The following is an 18,550-nucleotide window of genomic DNA, read 5'->3' as shown; positions in this document are numbered from 1 at the left end:
AGCTTTATCTCCAGACTTGCTGAAATGTAGCAACTATTACCAGCTTCTCCACTTTCACACCAATGGCAGCTGGCAGGCAGAGTCTTAGATATTCTACAGCAGAAAGGTTTTCAGTAACAATCAATGAAGAGCTTTGAAGCAGTACAAAGATGATGTTTATCACTCATCCTTTCCTCTTCTTTCTTATTTAGGGTGATTATGGAAGTTTTGGAGGAGGAACAATTATATTACAGCCTGTCTCCAAGCAGCCATGAACTTTCCTCCCTTATTTTTTTTCTGGCCTCGAGGCTTGAGGGATCTTAGTTCCCCATCAAGGGTTGAACCTAGACCCATGGCAGTGAAAGTGCAGGGTCCTACCACTGGGCTGCCAGGGAATTGCCCTTCCCTTACTTTAACAAAAGCAGACTCATAAAATGCACTCCTTGGCAATTTATCCTCAACAAAACTTTTATCCTAAGGCGACTGACGGGCCCTTGGGAAGAGAGCCTAGCAACAAAGGACACTAAGGTGAACGACATTCAAAATGAAAGCCGTAGCAAGTCACCTGGAGACCTAGGAACAACCTGAGCTTGAATCAGCTTCGATCTTCTCATGTTAAAGAAAGAAAATTTTGCTTACAAGCATATTCAGGGTAATCATCAAACAGCAATAGGGAAAAGGAAACAGCAAAGGAACTTCACCATCTTTAGAGAAAACAAACGATTTTCTTTTGCTTCTTCCCTCTTTTTCTACATAGCAAGGATTGTTTCCAAATATATTACGCAACTTTCTATTAAAATCACAAATTCCTTAAAAAAAAAAATCACAAATTCCTATAGAGCTTATTAAGAAACATATCCTCAGTGTCCTACTGATTTTAAAAGTGCTCGAAAGTTTTCTTTTGCACTCTGAAGAGAATTTCCAATGCAAGCAGAGGACTAAAATGCACCTTGCCAATTACAGAAATCTTACAACAAGCACATACTGCTATGAATGACATTTAGTTCCATCTCAGTCTATTTTCCCAGGATAAGCAGCAATGAACTCAAGGGTATGATCTCAGAATATAAAAAGCCATTAAGGCTGTTCTTAATAGATTTTTTAAAAATATGATCCTACACAGCTCTTCAAAAGGACAGTATGCTTTAATTCTGAGATGGATTTTTACAATGCTTTGACCTCCTCTTTAAAAGAAGTCTGGAAAAAGAAGTAACTGCAGTGGAGGGGGGGGGGGGGGGGAGCGAAATGTGTCACTCTGGTTATTAAAATCCATTAAATTCATACTTCAGCCTTAGGATAACTGCAGCCAAAAAACTGACTTGCAAGTAATTATCACCACTATCTGCAATAAAAGTTAATTGGACATAATTGAACTAACACCCTAGTCAGAGGGAAGCTGCAACTGGCTAAGGGCCCACTCCTCCTGCTCCTTCAATCTGCAAATGAAACTGCTAATGCTAATTTGTGGACAAACAAGAAATTGCTCTCATGGCTTCCCCACTGCAAATCACGAGGCAATTCCAGCTAATGCCCAGGCATGTTAGGCGAAGAGAAAAATCATTAACCAATGCTTCCTTTGATAAAGATGGATTTTAACAATAACCAAGCCCATTAGGCTGAGAGTTGCTAAGAATTGTTAAATTTCTCCCGGACGCCCTAAGTAAAGCACTGTGGCCTGATCTCTACACCCCAGCACCATGCATGAGATGCTCCCTGTACCACCAGCATGTGGTAGTAAGACGAAGAGACATTATGCAAGGCCAGGAGCTGCTGCTACACAAATAATTTATCTTCTTGTAAGAGAATCCTTGGGTAATCTCATTTTTAGACAGGCAAATGGCATTGCTGATCTACTTCAACAGCAAAGATTAAATCGCTTCTGAATGAACTCTGTAATTGACAGATTCCTGCTGCCCGACTTCCTGCCTTCAATTCTGGACAAGAACTGTGCCCTTTCCCCTGGAATTAGTATCAGGCCTTCTGCCTTTCAATTCTGTCTACACCCCAAGGGACTAAGACTCCTAGGGGTATTATGCAGTCTTAGGTAGCCACTCATAACAGAAGGGGAAATCTGTGGTCTTTATATCTACAGTGACCTGTAAAGTGGGCAGAAGGCAGTAACCTCCTGAGGTGACAGAAGGTAAAAGAGAAAAACAAGTACAAAGTGCTGTCTGCTTATTTTTTCTTAGGTGGCTGGGGCTCTATCCTGGCAAGGAGGTGGCTAGAGAAATTAATGCAATGAGAACCTTCCCTAAGGAAGCAGCTGGACCACCTGTACCTTTGGTATACTTTTCAATAGAAGTTATTTTGGAAGGTTGCAGTTTACTTCCTCTAGTCATCAAAATACAACATTTTCTGATGTGAAATATGAAAAGCCTAAGAATAGCTTGGCTAGGATGTAAGAGAGGGACCTAGAAACTGTAATATGGATAGTAAAGTGAAATAAGAGTTTAACCTGAACAAAAGAACACTTCCTAGGAATGTCATTCATTCCTTCATTTGTTCCCCAGGCACCGCTGATGCACCAGGCACTATGGCAGTAGTATACTGTGTATTAGGAATACAAATATGGCAGACAAAATCCCTGATGAGATATGTGATTAATGTGATCATTTTACGATGTATACAAATATCAAATTATGTTGGGGGACTTCCCTGGAAGTCCAATAGCTAAGATTCCTTGCTCCCAATGCAGGAGAGGGCCCAGGTCTGATTCTTGGTCAAGAGAACGAGATCCCACATGCCGCAACTAAGACCCGGTGCGGCCAAATAAATATATATTTTTTTAAAAAATCATTGTTGGACACCTGAAACTAACATAACATTGTATTAACAACTATACCTCAAGAAAGGAAGGAAGACAGGCAAGCAGGAATGAAGGGAGGAAGGAAATCAGAGTTGTTTCAAAATGAAAATAATGAAAAAAATACCTCCAGTAAACAATTATAAAGATGAGAGAAAACAATATGGGTCATTGAAGGCTGAGCAAAAATTTACTGGATTGAGACAGTTAGGCTACTCTAGACAGAGAAAACCAGCATAATGAAAGGCATGCAGTTGTGAAACTAAACAACTTGTTTGGAGAACCACAAGTAGTCTGGGATAAGGAGGAGAGTGTTGGGTGTATAGGCTAAACTTGGAAATGAGTCTGATATGTTAAATTATGAAGAACCTTATATTTCATACTAGAGGGAGAGAAGAGCAGATTAAAAATAAATTAGCAGAAAAGCAGCCCTGACATCATATAGAGTAACTATAATGACTAAATGAGATTATATTTATAAAGTGCTCAGTACAGTGTCTATGCTCAATGATGGTAGTTGTAACTATTATTAGCTAATGTCAGACTTTATCCTGAAACCACGGGAGATAGGAACAGGTTTTAAAGAGAGTAACATGATCAGATGTCTATTTTAAATAAATCTGCTGCAAGTGTGAAAGACAAATGGGAGATGGCACAAGTCAGTTAAGTGGCTCCAGTGATTTGGAGGTGAGAAATGAAGATTTCAAATAAAGGTGTCACAGGAGGGCTGTCATACAAATGAGGGAGCAGCTTTATCTCTGAGCTCCAAAGATCAAAACTAGGTTAATAAATTCAAGTCTGAAGATAGGCAATTTTAGATGAACATAAACAATAACTTGAGCTTGTTCAACAGTGGCACAGCACGAGAAATGCTGAAGCAAAAGCAATGACCCGCTCATTAAGAGTGACAGAAAAAGAGTTATTTTCAGTAGCTAAAAATCTGAACTAGATGACCACTAAATCCAACTTTCAGATTCCAAGAATCTAAATCACTTACAGGGACGATTTTGTAAAATCATTAGGCAACCCACTCCAGTATTCTTGCCTGGAGAATCCCAGGGACGGAGGAACCTGTTGGGTGCCGTCTACGGGGTCTGGGGTCGCACAGAGTCGGACATGACTGATGCGACTTAGCAGCAGCAGCATGTTAATATCTACAGCTGGGTTAAAATCATACTTTTAAAACTACTGTTAACAAGAGTGAGACTGCCTCTGTCACTGATGGGGCCTATGACTAGTTAATAAATCAGGAGATGAAACAACAACAACAACAACAAAAATCATTAACACTTGTTTACGTTTGTAGAGAGGTATACAACTTTCCTGGAGAAGGCAATGGCACCCCACTCCAGTACTCCTGCCTGGAAAATCCCAAGGATGGAGGAGCCTGGTAGGCTGCAGTCCATGGGGTTGCTAGGAGTCAGACTCGACTGAGCGACTTCACTTTCACTTCTCACTTTCACGCATTGGAGAAGGAAATGGCAACCCACTCCAGTGTTCTTGCCTGGAGAATCCCAGGGACAGGGGAGCCTGGTGGGCTGCCCTCTCTGGGGTCGCACAGAGTCGGACACGACAGAAGCGACTTAGCAGCAACAGCATACAACTTTCCAACTGCTTTCATACTGATTCTCTCACTTGAGTTGCTCAAGTGCCCTGTGAGATCGACTGGGCAGGAATCATTAGTGCCCATTTTCACAGATAAACTAGGAAGAGCTAGTAAGTGCCTGGATACAACCAGATTTCCTCACTCTTGGCTCTGTGCTCTTTTCCAGTCTCACCATTGCCTCCAATATGGTACCAGTGCCGAAAAATCCATTCTGAGAAACCATCCTTTTTGTTTACCTATTCCAATGTTTGTTCTTAGAATCAGTAAATTCTTCTGCATGTTTTATTTTCGTTGTTCAGAAGTTTCAGCCTATTTCTCTGCTCTCTTCAAGATGAATAAGAGTTAGTCATTTATCTTTATTCAATGTTCCTTCATATTTACATACTATAAGATGTCTATCATTTCTCTAATCTAGGATAACTAACCCTTATTATTAAAACTCAATTAATCCCAATTATTAAAACTCAATCCTTGAGTCTGTTCACAAATGTTATTTCCCTTAAAGTAGTTAAGTAATCCGATCCCTAATTTAATACTAGCTCCAGGAACATAACATTTTCTTCTCGTCATTCCAATTCTAATCCCTAGATATCTATTCTATTACAGATTACCTCCTCCACTTATTTCATACCAATATTTATTGAGCACCTACTATGTAGCAAGGCATTGCTCCAGAAGCTGGGGACTCAGCAATGAACAAAACAAACAAAAACTCCTGTCTTCATGATGCTTCCCTTTGTACGTGAGGTCAAGTGGGAGGATCAGACAAATAATAAATCGGTAAGGGATACAGACTATTAGAAGGTGAGAAATGCTATGAAAAAAACAAATGAAGCAGTGTAAGGGGATGAGGGGGACTGGATGGGGCAGCAGCTTTTAAACAGCATACGCAGCGTGTGGTCCTCACTGAAGAACTACAGTTTCTACCATGCTTTTTACCTGCTAGTTTCAGCACAAGGCAGCTTTTAATTATATAAGAGATTTTTTTTTTAGCAATTAAACTATAACTAAAATAGTTTTTCCCCCCTCTTAAGTTTAACTCTTAGGCACTTGTACATTTAATAAAAAGCAATTTATCAACTTGTTTTGAAGAGTAAAATGTTGTTTCTATAACGCTGAAATATTCCTCAAGAAATAATTTAAGAAAGTAACGGAAGCCCAAAGCCCAGCACTGTACACACACATACAAAGACTGCTGCTGGGTGCAATGACTTTAATAAAGACTAGCATTTCCCTGGAGAAGGCCATGGCACCCCACTCCAGTACTCCTGCCTGGAAAATCCCATGGATGGAGGAGCCTGGAAGGCTGTAGTCCATGGGGTCGCTGAGGGTCGGACATGATTGAGCAACCTCACTTTCACTTTTTACTTTCATGAATTGGAGAAGGAAATGGCAACCCACTCCAGTGTTCTTGCCTGGAGAATCCCAGGGATGGGGGAGCCTGGTGGGCTGCCGTCTATGGGGTTGCGACTGACACGACTTAGCAGCAGCAGCAGCACTTCCCTGCGTGAGCAATGGTAGGTACAGGGTTGGCCAAAAAGTTCATTTAGGTTTTCCATAACATCTTATAGGGAAATGAAATAACTTTCTGACCAACTTGATACTTTTTTAACTAGTCATGGGGAGCTGAAAGATGAGCAGGTGGGATACACAGGAGGATGGAGGGAGTTGGTACAAACAGAATTTTAAAGATCTACAAAATTGGTGTGCAGCCTGGAGTGGCATCAGCCTCTCATTTCTAGGTGCACTAAGGAGTCTCCCCAGAACATACTATGAATGGTAAGAAAGACCGTTTTCAGTTGGGACATTTGTTCAGCTTGGAGAAGAAACCAAAATTAAAAAACATAGCTTGTTGGAAAAGCAACTTGTTCCAACTTAACTTTCCCACAGACTATGGAAATAGGCAAAGCACTTCTCCTAAGAGGAAAGGGTCCTTTCATCTCTCTGGGGAAATATCCTAACACAGTATCATATTCCAATCATAACATACCTCACAAGGATTGAATGAAGCCTAAGTACTAAAATCCTCAGTAAAGGACTTTAGTGAATGCATAGTAACACCTGCCAGGACCAGTCAAAACCAATATATAGAGTCATCATTAATCCACCGGTCCCACTTTCTGCTGAATGCAAGAGGTTCTAGGAGCATAAGATAAGCAAAAGCCAAACCAGTGCCTTCACAGTTACAAAACTAATGTGTTCATAATAATAAAACTGCTTTCAGCTGCACAGCTGGGTGATCCAGAAGGCCCATTTAGGAACCCAGGAAAAGGGCCTTTCCCACTGATACACTGTGACCTGAGATGAGCTGCCTTCAACTTCTCACAGTCTTGATACCCTTCCCTTTTAAAACAGATTAAGTCCTACCCTTTATATTGTAATTGATAAATGAAATGCCAATGGTAGAGGTACTATAACTTCTGGGAGGAAAAAAAAATTAAGTTGTGACTAATAATTGCTTATGATTCTCCTCTGAAGCAACACCAATGCTGAGTAAATCACTCCAATTCTGCAAGGGGCATAAAATCTGATTTTCTCTCAGATCAGCAACTGATCCTCAAAACCACTTTGCTGAGTGCCAAGAAGTAGCAATTGGTTATGAAATCTTACCTTTTAAATCTACTGGAATATTCAGCTGATCTTCAACAACAAAAGCAAGGGGTGGGGGTGGGGAGGAGACATTTTCCAACCAAACAGCACTTAAAGCAATCCTCCGTTTTGAATTTATAATTTATAGTACTTCTTTGATCACAACCCAATGTGTACATGGATTTCAGCCAACAGCTCCGATCAGGAGAATCCACAGAGCCCAGTGTTAGAAGAGGGGTTTACTTTGGTAATAGTTCTTCTTTGAATGGACTACCTACAGCCTGTCCATATAGGATGAACGATTTGCGTAGCTGTGGGACAAGAAGACACCAACAAAGGAAACATGCCAGTGTCAAGGGTTAGTTTATCTATGATTTACCTGGAAAATCTCAGTTCTCCATAGGACCTTGGTATAATTAGGTCCTATAACAAAGGTCAAGTCTTAAAATACTAAAACAAACCATTTCAAGGAGACAAAACTGAGCTAAACCAAGCCGGTGGCAACCTCACCTACTTGGCTCTTGAATGATTAGACAAAGAAACATAATCAGTTTGTTCAGCCGGAAAACTGCAGTTAAGAAGCAGAGGAAGTTAAAGCTATTGCTTAAAAATATGGCCTACAAATATCTTTGGACTTGTCTATGCTTTGCTTGTTTGCCTTTCTGCATGAATAATCAAGAACTAACTGTATTCTCTGATCAAGAATGAATCCTTAACTATTAAGAGTTCTCCCTGTATGTTGGTAAAGGTGCCTCCTGCCCTTTCCAGCTAGGCTTATATGAAACAAACTCAGTCTATGACTAAACTTGATCTAATGAGCCAGTGTGGCTATCCCCGCTCCCCCTCTCCCCACCCATCCATCAGGACAAAATATAATAAAACTTCAATTTGGCCTTTCCTTTATATCTCTCTATCATTCTTCCAGCATCTCATCTTGAACGTTCCTCCTTCTCTTGACTGATAATGGCATCTTGGGTCTTTGGATTCTCTTCACAAGTACAGAAATTAAAAACAGCTTCTCAGGGCAGAGATAGGAAACTTTCAATCATTTCAAATAGGGACTCTGGAAGGAGTTCTTGAAGAAGAGAATCAAACATACTAGAAATTCAGAGGAAGGAAGAATTCAGAGACCTTGGCTTTGGGTCTGGCTTCACTACTAAATCACTTTCTAAGTTATTTAGACATTCTTGAGGCATTAGTTTTTCCAACCTCAGGGAAATGCTGAGACCACTAAGAGACTGCTTACTTAATTCACTGGATGAAAACTAATCCAAAAGTAAAAATATTTATGTTAATACTGGAAAGGATTGTTGGGCTGAAGGAACTCTTGTCTTAACCTTTATGAGTTGTTACATAATTATTCCCTACAACCCCACATTTAATTTCAAAGTATAATATGTACTCAAGGTACCAAATAAATTCCTAATTCCTTTAAGCCAGGCTCAGCTTCTCTCTTCTATTACTATATATATTTACAGATAATGAAATCACTAATTAAGCAAAATTCTAAGATATGGCCAAACAAAAGGACTGTCCATTATTCACAGAATGCTAACACAGAGGACAAAGTTGGCGGAGGCAGCAAAGGCCTGGATTCTAAGAAAACAGATAAGTTATTTGGGTATTTGGCTTAAAAAAGCAAAGCAAAAACAAAAAGATGGATTAATAGTTTATATCTAAAAGGCAACTCTATTTTGAATGGCTCTAACAATCCCATAATAAGCACAGTATCAAACACAGTCAGGGTAATTAATTCAGTGGACTCTTCTCCTTTCACCGCCAGATTGAACAGCTCTGAGGATAATCTCCTTCATTCTCCCAGGGCTCAGTTGGAAGATTCATTATTTATGCCCTCAATTGTTTACTCTGTCCTATTTTTCCATCCATCCAGGCCCAAGGGCAGTGTTATCACTGGCCTGTTTCCAAAATGAATGTATTAGTTCCCTGCCTTACTAGTTACAAACCCAGAGATAATCAAACAGTGGTTATCTTAACACTGGAGAGCAACCCCACCCCACCACTTGATCCAGGAGAGAAGTTAATGACAATGCTGACCCCGGTTACCAAAAGCTGTTAATTTAGATGGATGAAATGAAACACATTAGTTTTTCTAGTCTTTCTGTTTTTCTTTAACCACTGAGCAACATGTATGCACATCCAACAGGATTCTTGAAGGGCAGTACCATTAGAAAGACAGCTCTGGCCCTCACCAAGAGCAGACCTGTAAACTATGAAGGATTAAACTGATTGAGATGCACTTTGCCTAGCAACCATTCATTAGGAAGAGTTCAGTAACTCACCAGTAATCAATTCCGTGTCCTTATCTAAGCCATAAACAGATAACAGACTCCACCAAGTCCTCTACCCTCTGGATTCAGACAGCAAACAACTTCCTTAAAAGACTCAGCTTCCAAAAGTCAACCCTTGGAGGAGGGGGTTGTGCTTAAACACACACAAAATATTGTCTCAGACACCTGACTGACAAAGCTGAATAGCTAAAAACTACCACCAGTCACATCTCCATATGAATGCATTCATTGTCTCTAAATAAGTCTCCCACACTGCAGCATTCCTAGGTCTTTTTGCCTCTAATATTTTCTCACCTTGAGCAAGTCTTTCCTAGTTTCAAACCTGACAACACTCAAGCTGATTATCATGAGAATCAAACAACGCCAAGGGTCCAATCTTTTCCTTCACCTTCTCAAGGGGATCATTTTATACTTCAGATGTGAATGGGGGATTGGGCTTGAGTCTCCCTTTAGAGAGACCATGAAGTGCATAGGGCCCTCTTAAAAAAGAAAAAACACATCCTAAGCTGTGACTCACAGAAATAAACAGGATAAAAACAGATTGCTAAAGAAAAATCAGAGAACTGAACCTCAACATCACCATGTCCCCTTAACTTAAGAGATTATGGGATATCACAGCTTCATATAATTGTTTCCTCACAAATGACCAAATCTGAATTTCCATCCTCCTTAAATGATACCTGGAGATCAGAATAGATATACACCTATCATTAGTTCTATACATAGCCTTTTGTCTCCTGGGGAAAATTCTTTGGGGAAATCACTGCATCATGCAAAATGTAGATTACACAAATCTGTCAAGAAAATAGGAATATAAAAACATTAAGTGAGCAAAGTGTTAAGTAACTTTATAAAGCTGTATTAGCTGCTCACTCATGAGTAGACAAAAAAATAACACCTAGATATCAAACAGGAGGTTATTAGTAGAAGCAAGTTGAAGTGGTGGTATATGCTTTAACATGGCCTCCAAGTGGATTTTGTCACTTTCTCAGGTTACCATACAGTTTAGACATCAAAGTGCACTTTGTTTTATACAATAGCTAGCTGCCAAAGCTTCAAAGTGATTTTTAACAGTTCATTCTCAGTAACAAGTTGGGTAAGACAACATCTGGGGTATTCTCTCTGCCTTTCAATGTAAATATGATTCATTGACTCTTAAGGGATAAATGAGTAATAAACTAAAAACCCAAAATCTAACAAAGGTTTACTATGAATCTACTTTTTTTGCACAACTCTGTATTAAGGCTGCTTCAGATTAAAAAAAAAACAACTATAATAAGTTTCCTGATCCCTAACAAGTTTCCACAATTGAACCGATTTCTTATCCCATCATCCCTATTCTTTATCATATTTGCTTTTACCCCAAACTGCTCCTTATTGATTAGAGATAAAAATAAACCAATGCAAAGAATAAACATTAATCCATCTTAAAACTAAAAGAGCTCCAGCATATCAATTCTATCCTCAAAACTGAACTCCATTTAGAACAATTTCTGGAAACTGAACCCGGATTACAAGAATGAACTCTCAACATTTCAATTAATATTTACCAAAGTGCTGCCAAAAAATTGACATTCATCCCTTCTGGCATTCTAGCTCTTTTCTAATCAACATTAGGATAAATCTGGTCCAAACACTTTTGGTGAAAATGCCCAGTTAAAGCAAGTTTACCATGAACAATGCCACTGAAAACACACAACACACACACACATCCTTTGTTGCCATCATAAATTTTGAGTTTTTCCTCTTCAGCTGCTATCTTTTCTCTCTGTTAAAAACCGATAAAGAGGTTCCTGATTTTGGCTAAAGATGAACTGTCCTTCAGGAAGAAGGGATCCATAAGCTGTAGAAGCAAAGGAACTCAAAACATAAATATAAATTGTAATGATACAGCCGCCTGAATTTATGAGGGGGTGCTTTAAAAAAATTAACGACTTAAAAAAAAAATTAACGACTTAAAATTCATCTGGATTTGTTCAAAGTTTGGTTTTTGACGACAGAAACTAATCCTTCTGAGAGTCTGTGAATGGGAAATATACAGATGGAGAAAAATATGAGACTTCTAAGTTTCAGTAACGGTAAGGGAAGTTTGCTTGCTCAAGCTAGGTTTCTCCAACAGGGCTGAGTCCTACACAAAGCCGGTGACACTGTACTCGGGAGAGAGACTTTAGAAGAGTTAATCGCTAACTACTATCAGGATTTCCTTTAACCACCCATCTGACGGAGGCTGATCCCTCTTTCCACTAGCACCTCCTTCATTTTCAGACTGTTTTTGCTGATTAAGGCAGTCCCAAGTAGGAAAATGGTGAAGACAGCCTTAATGGACACGGATGCAGAACAGTTTCAAAACCCCACTCCTATCCTATAGCCTTTTTTTTTTTTTCCTCCGGCTTACTGCATCAGATGCCAAACAAGAAAGGGCTCCTCTTTTCTCCGTTCATTTTACTACGCGACCGACATCTACACATCAGTAAAAAGAGAGGAGAGTCCTGAATCTCCTTACCCAGCTGCAGGGGTGAGATGAAGGGAGGGAAAAGAAGCATGAAGGGCAGAATTAGAAAATCAAAATAAACTGATTAGACGTGGAGCTCTTACTTCCCATTCCATTTCCCCTTTTCTCACAAGGTTAAGTCGGCTGAAGTCGGGGTCGGATAGAAAAAGCACACACACCTTGAGCCCTGGAAGGGAGGTGAGGTTCGCTCCGCAGCGCTCGGTGGGGCTCCGGGCTCCGCCCCGCCCGCCTGGGGCAGCTCAGCCCTCCTCGGCCCCAGACCGGGAGGACGGAAGAGAAGGGGTTTCTAGCGGTCCCGGCAGGGGGAGGGGGAGACGGCTGCTCCGGGTGCCAGGCTCTCCGAGCACAGCACTCCGCGGCGCGCCGACACCCCCTCCCCCAGCCGGCTGCCTCTCGCTCCCCTTCGCCGCCGGAAGCCAGCCCCGCCCCCTCAACTCCATCCCGGCCCTCCGCGAGCCCCCTCCAGTCCGCACAGCCAATGGCGAGCCAGGGAGCCAGCAGAGCGACTCACCCGACAGCCAACTGCGGAGGCCCACTGGGAGGTCAGCCGCCCGGGATAGGCCAGCCACCCGCCGCCCCGGCCCCGGCACGGCTCCTCTTTGTTAGAGCTGCCCCTTCACTCCAGGCCCCCACCCCAAAGCCGGCAGCTCAGCAGCCCGCAGCTGGGCCAGGTGATGCCAAGCCCCTTCCCTTGCGCCCCCCGCCCCCGCCCTGCCTGGGTGTGAGGAGTGACCCCCATCCAGGCCGTACCTCCGTCAGTGCCTCAGACTTGCATAGCAAGAGCCATCCGGAGACCTTCGAGAGCAAAAAGATGCTCCCCAGGCCTCCGCCTCGCCCTTCTTTTCTCAGACTAATCAACTGTACTCCCTCATAACCGTGCATAGATTCAGGTTTGCATATTAGATCAGCTGCACACATCAATCCACCCTGTCTGAAACTCCTGCTTCCCATGACGCAGAAATTAAGGGGGGGCGGGGGAACACATATTGTGAATGTATTTATCTGGAAGTTGGTGCGGTGGGAGAAGGGATACAGTAAATCACCTGCAACAAACACCATACACACACACACAGCTGGATCCAACCAGCTCAGATTCAAGCCATCTACATCCAATTAAACCCAAACAAACTCCTCCCTCAGCAGGTTTCAGTACAATTAGGAAACAAACATCTAAGTCCTGTTCAAGCCGTACACCTAATATTAGAAAAAACTCTCAGCAATAGCCAGGCTTCCGCATAACTGGCAGGTTGCATCAACACCTCAATCACTAACGTCAGTGTTAGAAACCTAACACTGCTGGGACGGAATATGCTAAAGACTGTAGAATATTTCCCTAGGTATAGTGGTGAAGCAGTAGAAGGGGTTCGTATAAGAAAAATAAACCGGGAATGGGGAAGGCAAGTTATTACCTACGCTGTCATTTTTGTCCACAAAGTTCTTGCAACTAATGTTAAGTGTCTACACCACATTCTACAAGTCCACTTAGTTCCCAAGTGCTAATACAACTAAAAAACTAAAGTTAAGTAGCCTTTTCTTATGTGGAGCTCAAAGCATTTCATATATATATGAACCTCGGTGTTCTGGGAAGACGGAAAAGGAGCTTTGTGTCATGCCTACTTAAAAGCCAGTTTGGGACTTCCCTTGTGGCTCAGCTGCTAAAGAATCCACCTGTAGTGCAGGAGACCTGGGTTCAATCCCTGGGTTGGGAAGATCCCCTGGAGAAGAGAAAGCCTACCCACTGCAGTATTCTGGCCTGGAGAATTCCACGGACTGGGTAGTCCAGGGGTCACAAAGAGTCAGACATGACTGAGCAACTTTCACTCACTCACTCTTGGGACTTCCTTGGTGGTTCAGTGGCTAAGATTCTGCACTTCCAATGCAGGAGGCCCAGGTTCGATCCCTGGTCAGGGAACTAGATCCCACACCTCACAACTAAGAGTTCAGGTGCTGCAACTAAACATCCTGCATGCAGCAACTAAGACCTAGTGCAGCCAAATATTAAAAAAAAAAAGGCCAGCCCTTTTTTTCTAACCCAAATTAAAAGACTTGGGCTTAAATAGATTTCTGGAGAAACTTCATTAGTCTCAGAGACTAGGTTCCAGATAAAAAGAACTAAGCGTGAAAATTTTTTTATTTTAAATACTGCCCACAAAAGTGTCCCAGATTAGCTAATGAGTCTATTCCCTCCCCATATATACCTGAACTACCAAAAATCCTCAAAAGCACAAAAGCAGTTACAACTCTCCATAGTGTTAGTCACTCAGTTGTGTCCGACTCTTGGCAATCAATAGACTGTACCACCGGTCAGAATGGCCATTAAAAAGTCTACAAATAACAAATGCTGGAGAGGATGTGGAGAAAAGGAAATTGTCCTACACTGTTGGTAAGAATGTAAATTGCTGAAGCCACTACGGAGGAAAAAAAGAGTATGGCAGTTCCTCAAAAAGCTAAACCTAATAGTTGCCATATGATCCAGTAATTCCACTCTTGGACACACAGCCAGACAAAACTGTAATCTGAAAAGATACATGCATGCACTCCCCTCCATGTTCACAGCAGCACTATTTACAATAGCCAAGACACAGAAGCAGCCCAAATGTCCATTAATAGATAAAGGGATAAAGAAGATGTGATACATATAAACAGTGGAATACTACTTGGCCAGAAAAAGAATGAAATAATGCCATTTGCAGCAACACAGATGGACCTAGAGATTCTCATACTAAGTGAAGTAAGTCAGAGATAAATACCACAAGACCTATATATAGGGTCTAAAATAAGCAACACAGGACTGGCAAAGGTCAGTTTTCATTCCAATCCCAAAGAAAGGCAATGCCAAAGAATGCTCAAACTACCACACAATTGCACTCATCTCACACACTAGTAAAGTAATGCTTAAAATTCTCCAAGCCAGGCTTCAGCAATATGTGAACCGTGAACTTCCTGATGTTCAAGCTGGTTTTAGAAAAGGCAGAGGAACCAGAAATCAAATTGCCAACATCCGCTGGATCATGGAAAAAGCAAGAGAGTTCCAGACAAACATCTATTTCTGCTTTATTGACTATGCCAAAGCCTTTGACTGTGTGGATCACAATGAACTGTGGAAAATTTTGAAAGAGATGGGGATACCAGACCACCTGAGCTGCCTTTTGAGAAATCTATATGCAGGTCAGGAAGCAACAGTTAGAACTGGACATGGAACAACAGACTGGTTCCAAATAGGAAAAGGAGTATGTCAAGGCTGTATATTGTCACCCTGCTTATTTAACTTCTATGCAGAGTATATCATGAGAAACGCTGGGCTGGAAGAAGCACAAGCTGGAATCAAGATTGCTGGGAGAAATATCAATAACCTCAGATATGCAGATGACACCACCCTTATGGCAGAAAGTGAAGAGGAACTCAAGCCTCTTGATGAAAGTGAAAGAGGAGAGTGAAAAAGCTGGCTTAAAGCTCAACATTCAGAAAACGAAGATCATGGCATCTGGTCCCATCACTTCATGGCAAATAGATGGGGAAACAGTGGAAACAGTGTCAGACTTTATTTTCCTGGGCTCCAAAATCACTGCAGATGGTGACTGCAGCCATAAAATTAAAAGACACTTACTCCTTGGAAGGAAAGTTATGTCCAACCTAGATAGCATATTCAAAAGCAGAGACATTACTTTGCCAACAAAGGTTCGTCTAGTCAAGGCTATGGTTTTTCCTGTGGTCATGTATGGATGTGAGAGTTGGACTGTGAAGAAGGCTGAGCGCCGAAGAATTGATGCTTTTGAACTGTGGTGTTGGAGAAGACTCTTGAGAGTCTCCTGGACTGCAAGGAGATTCAACCAGTCCATTCTGAAGGAGATCAGCCCTGGGATTTCTTTGGAAGGACTGATGCTAAAGCTGAAACTCCAGTACTTTGGCCACCTCATGTGAAGAGTTGACTCATTGGAAAAGACCCTGATGCTGGGAGGGATTGGGGGCAGGAGGAGAAGGGGAAGACAGAGGATGAGATGGCTGGATGGCATCACTGACTTGATGGACTTGAGTCTGGGTGAACTCCGGGAGTTGGTGATGGACAGGGAGGCCTGGCGTGCTGCGATTCATGCGGTCACAAAGAGTCGGACACGACTGAGCGACTGAACTGAACTGAACTGAAAATAAGCAAATGAATTTATTTACAAAACAGAAATAGACTCACTGACATAGACAGCAGACTTGAGGTTGCCGAGGGGGAGGGCAGAGGGGAGGGATGGACTGGAACTGTGGGGTTAGGAGATGCAAACTATCATATGCAGAATGAATACACAGCAAGGTCATACTGGATACAGCACAGGGAACTGTATCCAATATCCTGTAATAACCATAATGGCAAAGGAAAAAAACCTTTGTTCTTAAAAAATAAATAAGCAAATAAAAAGGCATTTTTTCCCCATAAAGACCTCCCAGTGCCATTTTATAAAATTCAAACACCCAAGAGACAGAACACAGACTTTGGTAAGAAAATTTATTACTTACTAGACTTAAAGAGAACAGATCTGAAAAAACAAGCGTGAGAGCTATCTGGGAAGGGGAAAAAAAGACAATGCCTTGACTCTTATTTCAATGTAGCAAGGTATTAACATTTTTTTAACTGGCTGCACTTTCCCTTTCAGACACTAGAGGGAAGTATAAACTCCATTCAATGTATTTGGGAATTCAATTTATTCATTTATTCACTCACTCCGGTTTCCCTGGTGGCTCAGACAGTAAAGGATCCGCTTGCAATGCAGGAGACCTGGGCTCGATCCCTAGGTTGGGAAGATCCCCTGGAGGAGGGTATGGCAACTCACTCCAGTATTCTTGCCTGGAGAATCACCACAGAGGAGTCTGGCCGGCTTCACTCCATGGGGTCACAAAGCGTCGGAGGCAACTAAACACACATTCATTCACTCATTCACCACCTATTTACTGCATTCCTTGTTGTTGTTGTTCAGCTGCTAAGCTGTGTCCAGCTCTTTGCAACCCCACGGTCGGCAGCATGCCAGGCTCCTCTGTCCTCCACTATCTCCCTGAGTTTGCTTAAATTCATGTTGACTGAGTCTGTAACACTATCTAACCACTACTGCATTACTACATACCAGGAACATTATAGACCCCAAAGACAAAAAAATGAATAAGCTACAATCTCTGTCTTCAAGGTGCTTACTCTAGTGAAGGAAGACACCAGTTTAACAACAACCAAAAAAAGGCCACCACGACAAAAGAATGCACATGAGAACCAAACCCCAACTTTTGCAAGACTGTGGGTTTGGGAAGGACAGCTTGGCAGAGGGAGGGAAAGAACATGTATCCATATAACCATTCATACTAGACAAACAAGATTACTCAAACTGGCTTATTCTCATATTATGCATGGAAATACCTGCACTTAGAAAGTATCTTTAAACTGTTATCTACAGAAAGTAGGAGAATGAGGCATTAACATGTGTGGAAGATTTGCTAAAATGTCTGGTTGGCTAGGTTTCAAAATCAATTGTACCTAGTTTAAAAGCACGAAGGTAACAGATACAGTTGGAGTTAAGACTTGCTTACAGGATTATAAAAATTCTTATTTGAAATCAGGGTAAATTACACTACACCCCCTGACAAGAGCATGTCAGTATAAATAAGTCCAAGTTTCCTGAGTGTGTTCTGTCTTCACAAATTACGTTTCCCAAATTAGGAAACAGAACACTCTGAAAATTAGCTTCCACCAATGCTTGTGGAAAGCCTCTGTAGAAAGACATCTTGGTTGGCAAATCAATTCTCCACCTAAATAATTTAAGCCTACATAGGAAAGACAAAAATTTTAGCTGATAAAAAAGAATTAAAACTCAAAGTCACCAAAAGGGCAATGGAAACTTTTGTGTTGTGTACTTTTCCCTAATCCTCAAAATGACTGCTGCATCTTTTGCTATGGTTTGGGATGTTTGGATTGTGTGTACTGGGGGTGGAGAGTTGGAGAGAAGGAACAAGTTGTTGATTTCTCATACTGATGCAGCACAGCACATGGTAGAAAAAGTAAAAGCCAACATCCTGAAAAAAGTTTCACACACATACACAAAATGAGACAGCAAACTTGTGAATCAAGCATGATTTGGCATCTTTAAATGCACAGCCAATTCTCCTCTAGTGCCAAAGCCAATGGCTTCTCCTGTAGATAAAATGGCACAGTTCCTGAAAAAGCCCTGGACGCTGTTTCCCCACAATCCTATAATCTGTCAGAAGACAGAAAACAAAAAGAAGGCTCTGCCAGCCAGAAAAAGCAAATTATAACCAACACAGAGCCAACACTTTACTTCAGACAGAAGGAGCTTTTCTATGCGTCTTTGGAAGGAGAGAGACAAAAGAAGCTTACCATTGCTCAAATAACCACAGCAAACATTTCAACCAAATATCATCTGGGATAAGCATTTGATGCAATAGCCTGCTTTCTTACTTCTTATACACAGTCTTAAAGAATATCTGCAGCATTTACGATAAAGAATTGGCCACAAAATACAAAGAACTTATACAAGTCAATAAGAAACAGAAACAACCGAAAGGGAAAATAGAAGCTGTGTGAAATACCTACTCTGGGAAAGAAACAGTTAAGTAGAATGGATACCTGTAGGTCAACCACAAATCAAATTTGAAGGAACTAAAATAAGAATTTAAGATGAACCTTTACCTATGAATCTGAAGCCAATCCCTGAGTTTACAATGAGCAAAGCAGATGATGGAAGCAAGTAGCAGAAAGCCTAAAT

At 41.5% G+C, this 18,550-nt stretch overlaps 1 protein-coding gene and 1 non-coding gene across 3 annotated transcripts in view; one reads left to right on the top strand and one right to left on the bottom strand.

Moving 5' to 3' along the window:
- The window catches only part of FAM222B (family with sequence similarity 222 member B), a 56,916-nt gene that overhangs the window by 24,174 nt on the left and 14,192 nt on the right, over positions 1-18,550 (bottom strand). Inside the window, exon 1 of one of the 2 annotated variants that reach the window (XM_006042173.4) lies at positions 11,957-12,212. The exons of the other annotated variant lie outside the window; for it this stretch is intronic. The gene's annotated coding sequence lies outside the window, so the exon portion shown is untranslated. Of the gene's footprint in view, positions 1-11,956; positions 12,213-18,550 lie in introns of those variants that run through there. 2 annotated transcript variants of the gene reach the window in all.
- Positions 13,638-13,710, top strand: TRNAG-UCC. The gene has a single exon. It is a non-coding gene; the product is annotated as a tRNA-Gly (tRNA).

The sequence above is a fragment of the Bubalus bubalis genome, chromosome 3 (assembly GCF_019923935.1).
Source record: "Bubalus bubalis isolate 160015118507 breed Murrah chromosome 3, NDDB_SH_1, whole genome shotgun sequence".
NCBI classification, from domain to species: domain Eukaryota; kingdom Metazoa; phylum Chordata; class Mammalia; order Artiodactyla; family Bovidae; genus Bubalus; species Bubalus bubalis.
This window is presented reverse-complemented; position numbering and strand designations above follow the sequence as displayed.